This window comes from Triturus cristatus, chromosome 2_2, assembly GCF_964204655.1.
Source record: "Triturus cristatus chromosome 2_2, aTriCri1.1, whole genome shotgun sequence".
Taxonomy (NCBI): domain Eukaryota; kingdom Metazoa; phylum Chordata; class Amphibia; order Caudata; family Salamandridae; genus Triturus; species Triturus cristatus.
This window is the reverse complement of record NC_140582.1, coordinates 713,908,635-713,922,265: the sequence shown is the minus strand read 5'-3', so window position 1 is coordinate 713,922,265 and position 13,631 is coordinate 713,908,635. Positions and strand designations below refer to the sequence as shown.

Here is a 13,631-nt window from a genome sequence, read left to right as displayed (position 1 = left end):
CCACCAGGCCTCCTGGCTTTGCAAACTGCCGCAAAGTGGCCCACTTTCCTGCACTTAGAATAACTTTTGGACAGGGCCGGGCAAGTTCTGCTATCCGCTAGGTGGTCCCTTGACCCCTATCTAAAACAAGCGAACGGCTTCCTGCCCCCCCCTCTCTCGCTCGCCGCCCTATCTGGGGTCTTGGATGCACCTTTAGTTTTGTCCTGCACAAAGGACACATTAGAGGCCTGACTTGTGCTCGCAAGTTCCTTCGTGGACACCATGGAACGTTCAACGGCCTTCGCAATGGCCACCACATCTTTCAATGAAGGGTTCCTGCAAGAAAGCAACCGTTCCTGCACCTTTTTGGAATGGCAGTAGAACACCACCTGGTCCCTGAGGTAAGTATCAGTCATTTCCGCGAATTCACAGTCTTGTGCCAGAACACGGAGACAGGCGATATATTCCTCGATAGTCTCACCCTCCTCCTGCTTCCTCAATGCAAATTTATGACGCCCCACCATGATATTACCCTCCTCAGAATATTGCAGTTCGAGCCGTTTCACCGCCTCCTGGTACACATCCATAGGGGTTATGGCCCCCGGAGGGTCCGCACAGACGGGCAAACTGTCGAAAACCTCCTGGCCCGCTTTCCCCAGCAGTCCGAATAGCAGCGACTTCTTGCGTGCAGGGCTATACCCCTCCCCATCGATGGAGACAATGTAGTTCTCAAATGCGCGCAGCCACCCCTTCCACTTCATACACGGCTTACCAGGGGAGTCCAGAAAGAGGGGCGGCACGCAGATGTTGATAGGTTGCGCCATGGCGGCGAGCAGGCACACGCGGGGCAGGAGGGCAGCACACAGACAGCTCCCACACGGGTCAGAAGGGCACCACCGGGCGCAGGAAGGCAGGAGTCGGAAGCAGCAGCAGGCGAATACAACCTCAGGGGACTGGAAGCACCATGGACCAGCAGGGAAAGCGCTCCCCCCCACAGCAGCTCATCAAGGCAGCTCGTAGGGTCGTCAGGGCAGAACAGCACCTCCTCACAGCAGGCAAGGGCAGGCAGAAGTAATCATCAGCGTTGGAGGCCAGCGCACAGAAGCAAGGGAGGCGAGGACTGCGCCTATGCAGCAACACCGGCACATCAGGCATCAAAGAATTCACTCGTGGGCCGGTAGAACAGCTTTAACCCTCGTCGCCATTTGTAGTGGCATGAATGAGGGAGGCGAGACAGGTTACTGGTACAACTGTGTTTAGATTTATTAGTTACACTCGGTAATACGGCCCACGAGGAGCAGCGGGAACCACAACCGCCGGCTAGCGTCCTTGCGCTCTTTCTGCCTCCTCCCGCCGCCCCCTGACGTCACAGCCATCCTCGACACCGGATTGGCCAGTGACGTCAGGAGGCACACACACTATGGAAAGAGGACTGTCCTGCGATACAAAAGACTAGTACGTTACTTCACGTACGACACTGGTGCTCATGTATAGCGCTCCAATACCTTCGGGTCGAGTTCGCGCTATATAAAATCTGCAATTTTTTTTTTTTTTTAAAACAGGTGTCACTGGACATGTGACCCTGATAATAATAGGGGCTGCGTGCATGTGCCCTGTGCCAGTTCTACCCACAATATTTCAGTTTCTGTGTCATCCTTCTAAGTACATAGGGGCCTAGGGCCCCACCACATTACAGTTATCACATGAAAACACTTCCCTTGTAAGATGACTAAAGACAACTGCCTCCCAACCACACACCCTACATAGCGTAGCTTGCTTCTACACATGTAGGTAAGCGCTTTCGTGCCCCACATAGGGGTACTAAGAGCTATATAAATGTTGCAGTATAATACAAGTTCGTGGGGGGAGGGGCGGTTGGGGTACAATAATTGACAGGCTCATAAGCCCCTTGACTTCTCACTCCTATTTATAACTACGTAGTGTACGTGCCTTCTTTATTACTATAGTTCTTTTACAGAGCGCTCTAAACACCTTTGTTTAATATTTGCGCTAGAAAAACCTAAATAAAAAATAAAAATACTTGTTTGCTCTTCCTCCTTAAGCCTGGAGAGCGCGTCTCAAGTGCATCAGCTAACTCTCCTGCCTGTTGTGGAAACCAGGAGAAGGCGGGCCAGCGCGCACTCGCTGCCCTGACAAGGTTACCGTGTCGTGTATCCTAAAAGTAGCATACTGTACGTTTTGGGAAACAGAAAGATATGCATTTCATGGGCATTACACAAACATAATGCAGGGTGTAAATTATTGTGAGCCAGAGCGTACAGGAAATACAAAATTTTAGGTGTGTGGGAATAATGGTAACAGTACCACATTGCGCTTAGCCTTAATACCTGAATTATATAATGTGGAGTTATTCTGTAAATATCCCCTAAAGAGTCTGTTGGTGGATGTGTTGTTCTTCGAGGGAGCATGTTTGACACCTGTAGCTCTGCATGCTGCAAGATGGCCGCCTCGCGTACTTGTGTCTCTCTCTACCGCCCCCATGGGTCTACGAGCACAACGCCCACCTCTTCTGCTCCGAGTCGCGACGTTCAGTGACGCTCTTGGTTACGGACGCTGCTGCCTAGGCCGATGTAGAGGCTCTGTCCGGTTAACAGGAGCTGGGGCTGCTCAGGTCAGTTGAAAGGGCTAGGCTGCGTCTACATTTTTTATATTTAGCGCGACTTCTTACCTGCGTTTGCGGTGTGTATTTTAAGATAAGGCTAAGGGTAATAGAGCTCTGCAGTGCTCCTCTTTCGTTTTCCATCTCCTTCCAAAGTGGCTGCCACAGTCAATGTGCTCATCTTTTCCTCTAGGTATGAAAAGACAATACCTAACGACCTTTTCCTCTAGGTATGAAAAGACAATACCTAACGACCATATAGTGCCCCTCCATCAACTACTTGCCTGTCACCAACTGAATCTGTTGCTGCTTTTAGTAAAGATTTCAGAAGAAATTCACACGAGAGAAAATCATTTCTCATTGACGTGAGAAGGTAGAGACTTATGCCTGTAATGCCTTAGAGAGGGATACTAGGTATTAAGCCGCAGCAAATAACTTAAGTTTATTTATGTTTAATTATCAGACATGTTACTCTATGATTCTGGCTCAGTGAGGGCATTGCAAAAGCATGGGATGCATTGGTGTCGGTGGTTGTCGTTTCTTGTAGTTTTTCTGTTTTAGACACTCCAAATCTATCGGATTTTGAGCATGTCTTAGAAAGTTAGGTTACGTAACTCTGGGTTTAAAGGTAAACGTGTTTTCTGTGATGCAAGGTTGGCTTCATAGCTTTTCCACTCTGTCAAAGCTCCATAGACATACATGCCAACATATCATAAGAGCAAAGTGGGAGATTCTTTTAAAAAAATCGGGAGAATGGGGCCTTGAATCGGGTTACTGTCATGTATGGGCCTTGGAAGTGTGCTGCTGCAGGTTCGAACATTTGAAACGCAAATGCACGTTGTTGTCTTACCTTTCAGAAGCATGGAGCGCAATGGCAGGCAGAGAGAGGGTGATGCAAGTGTTCTGGACTCACTGGCCTGGCAGGTTGCTGGCAGTGCATATACCACCCCCACACCTGTGTGGCAGGCAGCCCAGGCACACTCACAGCCACCCCGAGTACTTCACAGGTCTTTAAAAGACCAATCGCTTGTTAATGGGGCTTTGTTGCTTTTTCTCCCCTTCTAGAGCCCCTACATCGCCACTCTGAATATTGCTGGCAGAATTAGCACGTTACACAATACCAAGCCCTGTCAGCTGAAACCCCGAGGAATCTCGGGTTTTTGCTTGCAGGAATCGGGAGGCGGGAGACTAGCCTTGAAATCGTTAGTCTCCCGCCTGAATCGGGAGGGTTGGCATGTCTGCATAGGAGGGGGTGTATCCGGAAAAAGAGTACTGGCTTGACACATGGCATGGGGAAAGTAGAAGATGCCGAAAGGCTACTTGCAAGATACTACGTCCTCTCGGCGCAGCAGTTAACAATATTGGGGTTATCAGTGGTCGAAGTGGGGAAAAAAAAAGTAGGGGAACTGTGGGAGGAAAATCAGAGGGCGGGAATAACCTGAGGATTGGATCAGTGGGCGGAGTTAGAGGTGTGGCCAGGATTGGCAAAACATCCCAATCTTTAATATTTGTTTGGCATTTCACTGACCATTTACAGCTTATTATGTTATTTCACTGACCATTTACAGCTTATTATGTTATGTAATTCAACCAATGGATACACATGATCATTTAACGATTAATATGAGTTATTGACATTAAAATAAATTCACAAAGTGGGATATGTTTCTAATCACAGAATGTCCCAAATATGCTTAAAAGTGGAAGCACAAGCCATTTGTTTCTGAGCCATGGATTTTCTGTTGTCAGCAATATACTCAGAGACAATCAATTTTATGTGTGTAAATCACTGTATGGGAAATGTTACATCAGACAAAGGACTACAAGGTGTAGGAGTCACATGACAACCATATGAGTAGGCAGTATAATTTAATAGTGATTGATCTGGAGAAACACAAACTCGGAATTTAAAACTTAATACCATGATTGGGGGTTCCCTTTAATAATCATTATTCATTTCTATCCAAATGAACACTTTTTGCAACATTAGGATAATCAAAGGCGTAGGGAAAAAAACATAAAGTTCTAGTCTATACCTTGCAGTTTGTATGCAGACCTAAGATGAAAGCTAATAGCTCACTGTTCTTTGTTAGGATTTTAACTTATAAACTGCAAGTAGCAAAAGGATCTTCCTGTCAAAAGCAGTAACCCACTAACCTATTTACAACCTGTGCACTTTGTGATGGGCATGGTACATGTTCTTAGCAGCAAGCACATTAACCTTCTGCGCTATCTTTCCATGAGTCAAAACTTCCACTAGACGGGGGCGTGGCTTGGTGAGCCAAGATGGCGGACGCGCCTTAAGCCGGCTCCCGCCCGCATCATTTATCCGTTTTAAATATCCTTGCCCCCGGAGCTGAGGTGCCCTGCCAGTGGGCAGTGACGGGTAACTAGTAGCGGCGGCATCTGGAGCGCTCCTGACGGCCTGGGCCCGCCGCGGGGTGGCCGAGCGGCGGTTTCGGCCTGTAACGGCGCTGGGAGCCGCGGCCTCGCGTGAGCGAAGAGGCGGGGTTGGGCCTGCCTGAGAGAGGCTGCGGCGGCGAGGCGCCCTGTGCAGGCGGCGACCGGACGGCGACGCTGTGAGGCTGGAGGTGGAGCGGCGCCTTGGGGACGACGACTTGGTCCAGATTGGAGGGGTCCGGCGGAGGCATCCTGGGGCGTCCCGGCCCGGAGGGGCCCACATGACAGCGAGGAGTGGTGAGTGTCCCAGCCCTGAGTTGGTGTGGCGCCCCTGTCCCCAGTGTGCTTTGCTCGGTTCCCCCCCCCCGCCCGATGTGCCAGAGATTTTGGGGGTTCGGCGGCAGATTCGGGTCGCAGGGGGTGAGGTGCCTGGTGGGGAGTGACGGAGGCTGCCAGACGGCCGTCCGGCCCGGTTGGTGAGGGCTCCAGCCTGCTGGACCCCAGAGACGAGGGGACACAACTGATTTGGCCGGCAGGGTTGTGGTGGACGCCGCGTCTGCCCCGGGACAGTATTGGAGAGGCAGCGCCTGGCTCATCTTGGCAGAGATCGGGCCTGGTCCGACGCGGGCTGGGTGCCAGTGGATCGGCTGGGCCCCGACCCCCGTGGTTCCTCCTTGACGACTGGGGCGGAGGACTGGTAACAGGGGCATTATCCTGGAGGTAGCTACGCAAGGGGGAGAAGATCTACCATCGGGCCCGCTGGATCTTGCACGGCCGTGGCCTTGGAGTACAGGGCTGCGACAATGACCAAAGACAAACCTGGTGGAGGTGGGGCGAAGCAGGGGCCAATTGATAAATGCCTGGGCCTGGCGGGGACGGTCGCGGGGGGCCCCTCGGTGGTAGCGCCGGACAATGCAGCCCTCCTAGCAGCCATAATGCAATCCCGAGACTTGCTGGATGCCAAGATTGGGGCAGTTGGTTCGGACGTGATGCTGCTGCGCCAGGATCTGCGAAACGCGGTGGCCCGCATTACAGAGACTGAAACCAGGGTGTCGAGTGTGGAGGACGAGTTTGCGACGCTGAGGAAGCAGGTTGCGGCCCTGGAGTCGACCCAGCGAGGCCTGGCGGGCAGGGTCGAGGACGCAGAAGGGCGGGCCCGCAGGAATAACTTGCGCTTTGTGAGGTTTCCGGAGGGCTGCGAAGGGAACAACATGGAGCGCTTCCTCTCCCAGTGGCTGGAGGGCTGGCTCCCGCCTGAATCGCTGTCCCGCTGCTTCGTGGTGGAGCGGGTGCATCGGGCTCTTGTCCAGAAGCTGCCGGTGGGGGCCCGTCCTCGGCCAATCATCGCCAAACTCCTGAACTATCACGACAGGGATGTCATCCTCCGCCAGGCCAGGGAGAAGGAACCTCTGCAGTTCCAAAATTCCCGTATACTCATATTCCCGGACTATACACGTATGGTCCAGCAGCAGCGTCAGTCTTTCCTAGCGGCCAAGGCCAGGTTGCGAGAGATTCATTTATCATACGCTCTTCTCTATCCAGCGCGCCTGAGGGTCGTGTATGAGTCCCGAACACTGTTCTTCAAATCGCCGGAGGACGTATTTAAATGGATAGATGAGACAGTAAAGCTGCGTCCTCATACACCCCCTGGTAGAGAATCAGACTCATCCCAGACTGAGGCGGCGGGTAATACTTCTAAGAGACAGCGGCGTTCCAGATCCCGCCGTCGTAATAAGTCCGGAGGGGCCCGGCGTGGGGCTGGCCAGGAGGCAGGCCGTCTGCCGGCTGGATCCTGAGGGCCCGGGAGCTCCTTGGGAGCAGGTCTTTTTGGTCTCCGCGTCATGGACTTGCCGTCTGCTGCTTCATCCTCCTTGGTGCATGGGGTTGCCTTGGCCCGGGGGACTGATGTGAAGGGGCGGCCACCACCGCAGCAAGTTGCGGGTGGGGTTCTTGGGGTTTGGTTGTGGAGGGCACGTTGGGGATCCATTGGTTGGGAACTCCTGAGGTTCTCGGTTTGGGCCTGGGAAGCTTCTCACCGCAACAGGTACTTCCATGTTTGTGAGGTATGTGGTGGGGGGGTGGGGTTTGGGGGTCTGTTGGGTAGTTGGGGTTTTAGATTAGGGGTTGACCGTACCTTAGTATAGAGCTGGGCTTGGGCGGGGGCGGACACCGGAGTCCCTGGGTGGCCATTATGTCCTGGTTATGTTTCCTATGGCGGTAGATTCCCGGGGGTCTAGTGGGCGATTAGCCACAATCAAAGTGTTGAGCTGGAATGTTCGGGGTGCCCTAGATAAGATCAAGAGGAGGGCGATCCTGCATTACGCGAAGAGGGCCTCAGCGGATGTGTTGCTCCTACAGGAGACACACCTGTTGGGGACAAGGGTGCTCTGCCTTCAACGCTACGGATACACACAAGTGTTTCATGCAGGGTTTGTTCAGGGTCCCAGGGGTGTGGATATATTGGTACACAAGCGGGTCTCTTTTGCGCATTATCGGACTTGGGCAGACACATATGGGAGGTACGTTTTTGTTCTGGGGCGGATTGGGTCGGAGCAGGTGGTGTTCGGTAGTGTGTACGCCCCCCCCGTCCTGGACATTTGCGGAACAGCTCATTGCGCACTGGGCGGACATCCCGGAGGTCCCGGGGATCATAGGAGGGGACTGGAATGATGTGATGGACCGACAGTCATGGGGCCGGGGGAGAGGGGAGGGTGGACGGACGAAACTTAACGCGTTGGTGGGTGGCCTGGCGTGGGTGGATGCCTGGAGGCGGTGCCATGGCACTACTCGTGCGTACACGTATTTGTCGGCGGTGCACGGCTCTTTCTCCCGACTAGACTACATTTTCCTATCGGGGGCCGCGGAGTCCCGGTTGGAAGCAGCGGAGATCCTTTCGCGAGGGCTTTCGGACCACTCCCCGGTGTCTGCGGTCTTACGGATGGGGGGCGTGGGGGGGTCGTTTCGCTGGCGGCTCTCGGTGTGGCACCTGCAACAAGATGACTATAGGGTGCATATGACTGCGGCAGTAGATCAATATCTGTCACGTAGCGTGGGATCCGTGTCCGGGGCAGACATGTTGTGGGAGGCGCTGAAGCCGACACTCCGCGGATTACGGCTTCGGTCAGGGTGGCTGGGGCGTCCTCATTGCCGTTCCCCGTACGACGTGGAACGCGCCAGGGGTACCCCCTGTCCCCGTATCTGTTTGCCCTGGCCATGGAACCATTGGCGGTGTGGGTGCGGATGGATGCGCAGATCTCCGGATTTGAGTGGGAAACTGGCCTGGTCGATCGTATAGCCCTCTATGCGGACGATGTCCTTTTTTTCCTGACGGATCTCGTCTGCACGGGGCCCCGGCTGCTCCGTATCATGCAGATATTTGGTGCGACGTCGGGTCTCTTCATGAACTCCCGGAAGTCCACCTTGTGGGTATTGGGGGGTCCGACTCAGCTACAGGGTTGGGCGTCCTCTGTGCGGATGGCGGAGGGGGGGCTTCAGTACTTAGGGGTGTTCTTATCACCTACTCCAGCGGTTTCTTGGGGGCGAAACGTGGTGCCCGTGTGGGAGCGTGTTTGTCGCGACATTAAATTGTGGACTCGCATGCCGCTCACTATCTTTGGCCGGTCTGCGATTTTCAAAATGGTGGCTCTTCCTCGCCTCCTGTACCAGCTGCAGAATCATCCGTATGTGATTCCACCGGACTGGTTCCGTCGGGTGAACTCGAACCTGGGTCAGTTCCTGTGGGAGGGTGGGGTGGCGCGAGTGGCCCTGCGGACGTGCTTCCTCTCAACATATGACGGGGGTCTGGCAATGTTGGATCTGCTCTCATATTATCATGCCTCCCACCTGCTAGTTCTGAACGAGTGGTGGTATGGGGAAGGGGGGAACCCGGCATACGCTCTGGAGCGGCGGCTCATGGCCCCACACACACTTCATATTCTGCTTTATTCCGCCGTGCATCGGGCACGTTTGCCACCGGTAACGCAGATAGTCTTTCAGATTTGGCGCCAGGCGCTGACGCGCATTGGGTGGTGGAACGTGATCACGCGGGAGACCCCTCTGTGGCACAATGGGCGGATACCACAGATGGCGGCCCTGTCAGGATTTGAGGGGTGGGATCGGATAGGCATCTCCACCATAGGCGATGGGGTGCGCTCTGAAGTCCTTCCAGGATCTTCAACAAGAATTCAGCATGCCGTGGACGCAGTTCTATAGGTACCTACAGTTTCGTCATGCCTGCGGGCTTAGACTCCATAGCTGACTTTAGCCCAGTGGAGGCGAAGCTCTTTATGGGTGACCTCCAAGAGAAGAAAATCTCCAAGATATATTGAACGCTCATTATCCACAGCGCCCCTTCGCTCCAGCAGCTCAAAGGGAAATGGGAGGACGATGTTAGGCCCCTCGAGGAGACGGACTGGATGGATGCGCTGGCCTCGCTTCGGGGGCGGCCATAGCTATCCGACTACGACTCATACAATTTAAATACCTGCATAGGGCTTATTTTACCCGGAGGAGGCTGTGGCGGGCGGGCCTGATTATCTCACCGGAGTGTCTCTGCTGTGGACGGGAGGTGGGCTCCTTCTTCCACACAGTGGGGCTCTGTGGGTCGTTGTCCTGGTTTTGGAGAGGGGTGTTGGCTTGTTTATCCGAGGTGCTGGGTTGGGATCTTCCCACAGACCCCAAGTTGATACTCCTGCACGTTATGGAGGATATTGGTGGCAACATATACAAGAGACATTTACTGCTGCTGGGCCTTACACTGGCCAAGAGGGATATCGCCCGGGCATGGAAGGCTCCGGTGGCTCCCTCGCTGAATGTGTGGAAGAGGGGTTTGGACTTTAGTATGGGCCTGGAGCTCCCCATATTTGCAGCTAGGGGGTGCCCCCATAAACATTACAAGATATGGAAGCGGTGGGCAGACTATAGGGGTCTCCCCCTGGAGCCGGTTCCGGAGCAGCGGGAGGACAGGTCCATCTAGTTCCCCGGGGGAGGGGGGGGGGGTGTGCGCAGGGACCGGGGTTGGATCTGTCCGGCTTATGCTCATTCAAGTTGTTGTTTGTTGGATACAGTACGGTGCGGTCGGGGGGGGGATCCGGGAGGTGGGGGGGGGGAGAGTTGGGGGGTTTGTTTTCATCTGAAATGCATTTCAAGTATCCTATTACGATAAAAATGTCAATGTCATGATTGGTGCAATGCTTGGGCCGGTACCCCTGGGACAATGTATGTGTTTTTTGACTAATAAAAACAATTAAAAAAAAAAAAAAAAAAAAAAAAACTTCCACTAGAGACAACTCCGATCTCGCTCTAGTAAGACGTTTATTCACCAGAGTTATCATGACATTTTTATTATTGCCGAAAATTGCTGTAGGCCAGGAAGGAGGCAGCAAGTGCTTTTAAAACCATAATATACAATGCCCCCACTCAAAGTCAGCACCCGTTGCGGTCACACCGGTCGCATCACCCTAGTGCCAGCTCTTCTCAGGGGTCCTGTGACCTCACTGTTGCTCTAGGGTCTGCTACTTCTTAGGCCTGCCAGCAAGACTGGAGGTGAACTTCAGTATGGATTGTGGTGGGCAAGCCTTCAAGGTGAACCCCCACGCCACTGCTAAGACACCAGGGCTTTTCCGGATTTGCAGGGTCTTCTAAGGTCTAGCGTGGGAATATGCTCCCTCAGGAGAGTGGTCTGGGGGACTGCTCATGAAGGCTGAACCTGGTTCCTCAGTTCTAAATTCGGCAGCTCTGCCCCCAGTGCTACATCCGCTCCCTCACTGAACACCATACTGCCCCACTGAGCAAAATTCACATTGCCTTCAACTACAATCCAATTTGACCTGCTATAAACAACTGGATGCGACTCAATTCAAATTAACGACTAGGCAAGAGCAATATGCTCCCTAAAGGAAAAAGTAACAACATTCTGGAAAAAGCAAACACTCATTGGGAATGAAAGATTAAATAAAGCTTGTGAAATGTAAGCAGGAACAACATGGTGAACCTAACGCTTTTACACTCACTATTCAGAAATTAGTGAGTGCTTCTGCCTGAAAACTACAGGGCCCAGAAAGGACCCATTTCCATGTCCACTGCTTATATGCATACAAAACGTAAGCAGTATGGTTTAAAAAGACCACATTCGTGAACACAAAGCCGCCGTACACATTTTGTTTTCCAATCCACCCATCAACCAGGTATCACAGTACCTCCAGGTTTGGCGCACTTCCCCACACGGGGAAAACAGCGCTTCACTGGCAAACTGAATAAAGTGACGCTAATGTTTTTGGGGTTTGAATAAAACCGATCTGGGCACTTTAAGAACATTCCGTCTTCCTTTATTTATTGATTTTTCATATTTTGAACCTTTTATTTCTGTGGCTGCACTTTGGAATAGAAAAATGTCAAAACGGCATTTCCAGCCAAAGTGTTTTTCTTTTTTGCATCCATTTCACAGGGGAACAAATGAACGACAGGAAGAAAGAGAGTGTGAGAACCATTTCTTGAGTCACGGTTTTCGGTAAGTGAGGAGGAGTTAGACAGACAGAGAGGGAATAAGAGTAAGAAAGAGAGGGGGGGGGCAGCTGCCAACGGCAGAGCAGAAGCAGACACCTTCCTTGTCTTGTCTGGGCAGGAAGCAAGAGACGGAGAACATTTCCTTCTCTGCTCCTTGCCCGTCCCCAAACAGCCACTAATGCCAGCCTTCTCTGCAGTGCTTGGATATTTCTTACGTCCAGGGACGCATGTTCCAAATAAAAAAGTTGGGGAACGAAATCTATAGAATTAAAGAAGTAGGGGCACGCCATGCCCTGCCGTTCCCGCCCTCTTCGACCACTGGTTAAATGGCATGCAGAAAGTGCATGAGTAGGGAATTGGGGGCTGCTACGTTAAATAGCTAACCGTAACTACTAAATATAATAAACTACAACTTGCAGCAGTGTTTTGTTAAAAAACGTATAATGCTAAAAAAATACATAAAAGCCTGGCCTGAAATTCTGATGGTAAACACTCTGCCTCATCCTTGTGTTATAGTCTCTAACATGTTCAGTTGTTGCAGTTTGGATTTCTGACCCCCTGGCACAAAGGACTCAATCAGCGTGTCACTCAGATTCCGAAAACCAGTTGGACTGCCCCAATACATAACCCACTGAGCAGTGTTTTCAATAAGAGATGTTTCGGGTAACGTCCAGTTTCATGAGATATTCTAGTATAGGTACAGGTGACACAGCTAACTCTTTCATAAATGAATGATAAGTTCAAGGACCACTAAAAACGGAATATACAGTATAGTACATTTTATTTGAAAGCTAAAACCCTGATCGGGTACACACAATATTAGTTAATATCACAATAAAGATGAACATTAAGGCAGCCAAAAAGTTCATAGGTAATGTTAACAGTAAAAAATACTCCCAAATTATTGCTATGTCTTCTATAGTACTAGCACCCCATTTACGTCTTCTAAGTCTAGCACAGTAGTAGCACATTTAGTAAATACGAGCCTATTCAGAGTTTCAAAGATGGTTCATACCTGATTCCAGAACAGTAAGATCTATTTTCAGATTAGAAAGGCAGCTGTGTGTAAATGATAAGCACAGCAGATTATGTGACTGGCCGAGACAGTCAGTGAAGGCTGACTGGCCTCCCATCATCAGTTAAGGTGGGTGCACACCTGTAACTGTCGCCTGGTATTAAGATCCTGTCTGACTTTTAGGTCTATACTTGCACTATTTGCTGTTTAATGGTTATCCTGAAAGTCTAAAAGAAGTTTGTGAATAATCTTATAAGACTGCAAGGCCCTTTCAACTATTTCTATTCTGCTAGGCACTGTTCTTTGGAAACGACAACACAATGTAACATGCTTTAATCAACCTTCTAGAAACGCTATAATTTCATAATAATGATTAAAACTGAAATGATTAATTGCAATGATTAAATACCACAACTGTATTCATGTTAACTCGATTATCATATTTGCAAGAAAAGAAGAATAGTTATTTACAGGTATTCTCTTCTAATTAGTTAGCACATCATTCACAGAAGGTGATTTCTGACCCTGCGGGAGTATCAAAACATATTTCCGACAGTTTATTACCTGATACCAGAACTCCAAGTTACTTTACGGTCTACTTTCGACCATGAATTTAAAATGAATTTTTGACAACAAAAGTTCCCAAAATGTGGATTGTGTTCTGGCAAGCACAAGTCTATTCACAAAGTTTGGTTAACATTAATGAAACATGAAAGACAGTTTTTAGCATCCACTGTAAGAGAAGGTACCCCCTATTTAATTCTGGGTTGTAGAGGAGGGGAAAGAAACCAAAACAGTGAAAAGACCTCTAAACTAACCCACTTCATTTAGCTACTGGCTAGAAACTCTCATAAGAAGACATTTCTCCAAAGCGGAAAGTACATAACTACAAACTGGTTAATTCATAAAAGGTATTTTATTATTTATAAAAATACATATATATTTTTTGTTTCTTTATCTTATTTTATATACATATGACTTTTTATTCACATTTATTTTTGTGTTATCACAATTTTAAATAAACATACATATATTAACAATTTAAGTGTAAACATTAACTTAAAAGACAATTTAAACAGTTGTGTATGACCCCACAAAAACATTATCTCTATT

General features: G+C 50.4%; 1 protein-coding gene across 7 annotated transcripts in view; it reads left to right on the top strand.

Moving 5' to 3' along the window:
* Positions 1-2,491: 2,491 nt before the first annotated feature.
* CFAP97 (cilia and flagella associated protein 97) overlaps positions 2,492-13,631 on the top strand; it is a 423,577-nt gene continuing 412,437 nt past the window's right edge. For 3 of the 7 annotated variants that reach the window (XM_085641933.1, XM_085641929.1, XM_085641932.1), the window contains exon 1: positions 2,492-2,611. The gene's annotated coding sequence lies outside the window, so the exon portion shown is untranslated. The remainder of the gene's footprint in view (positions 2,612-13,631) is intronic. The other 4 variants (XM_085641935.1, XM_085641930.1, XM_085641934.1 and 1 more) reach the window with 4 other exon arrangements.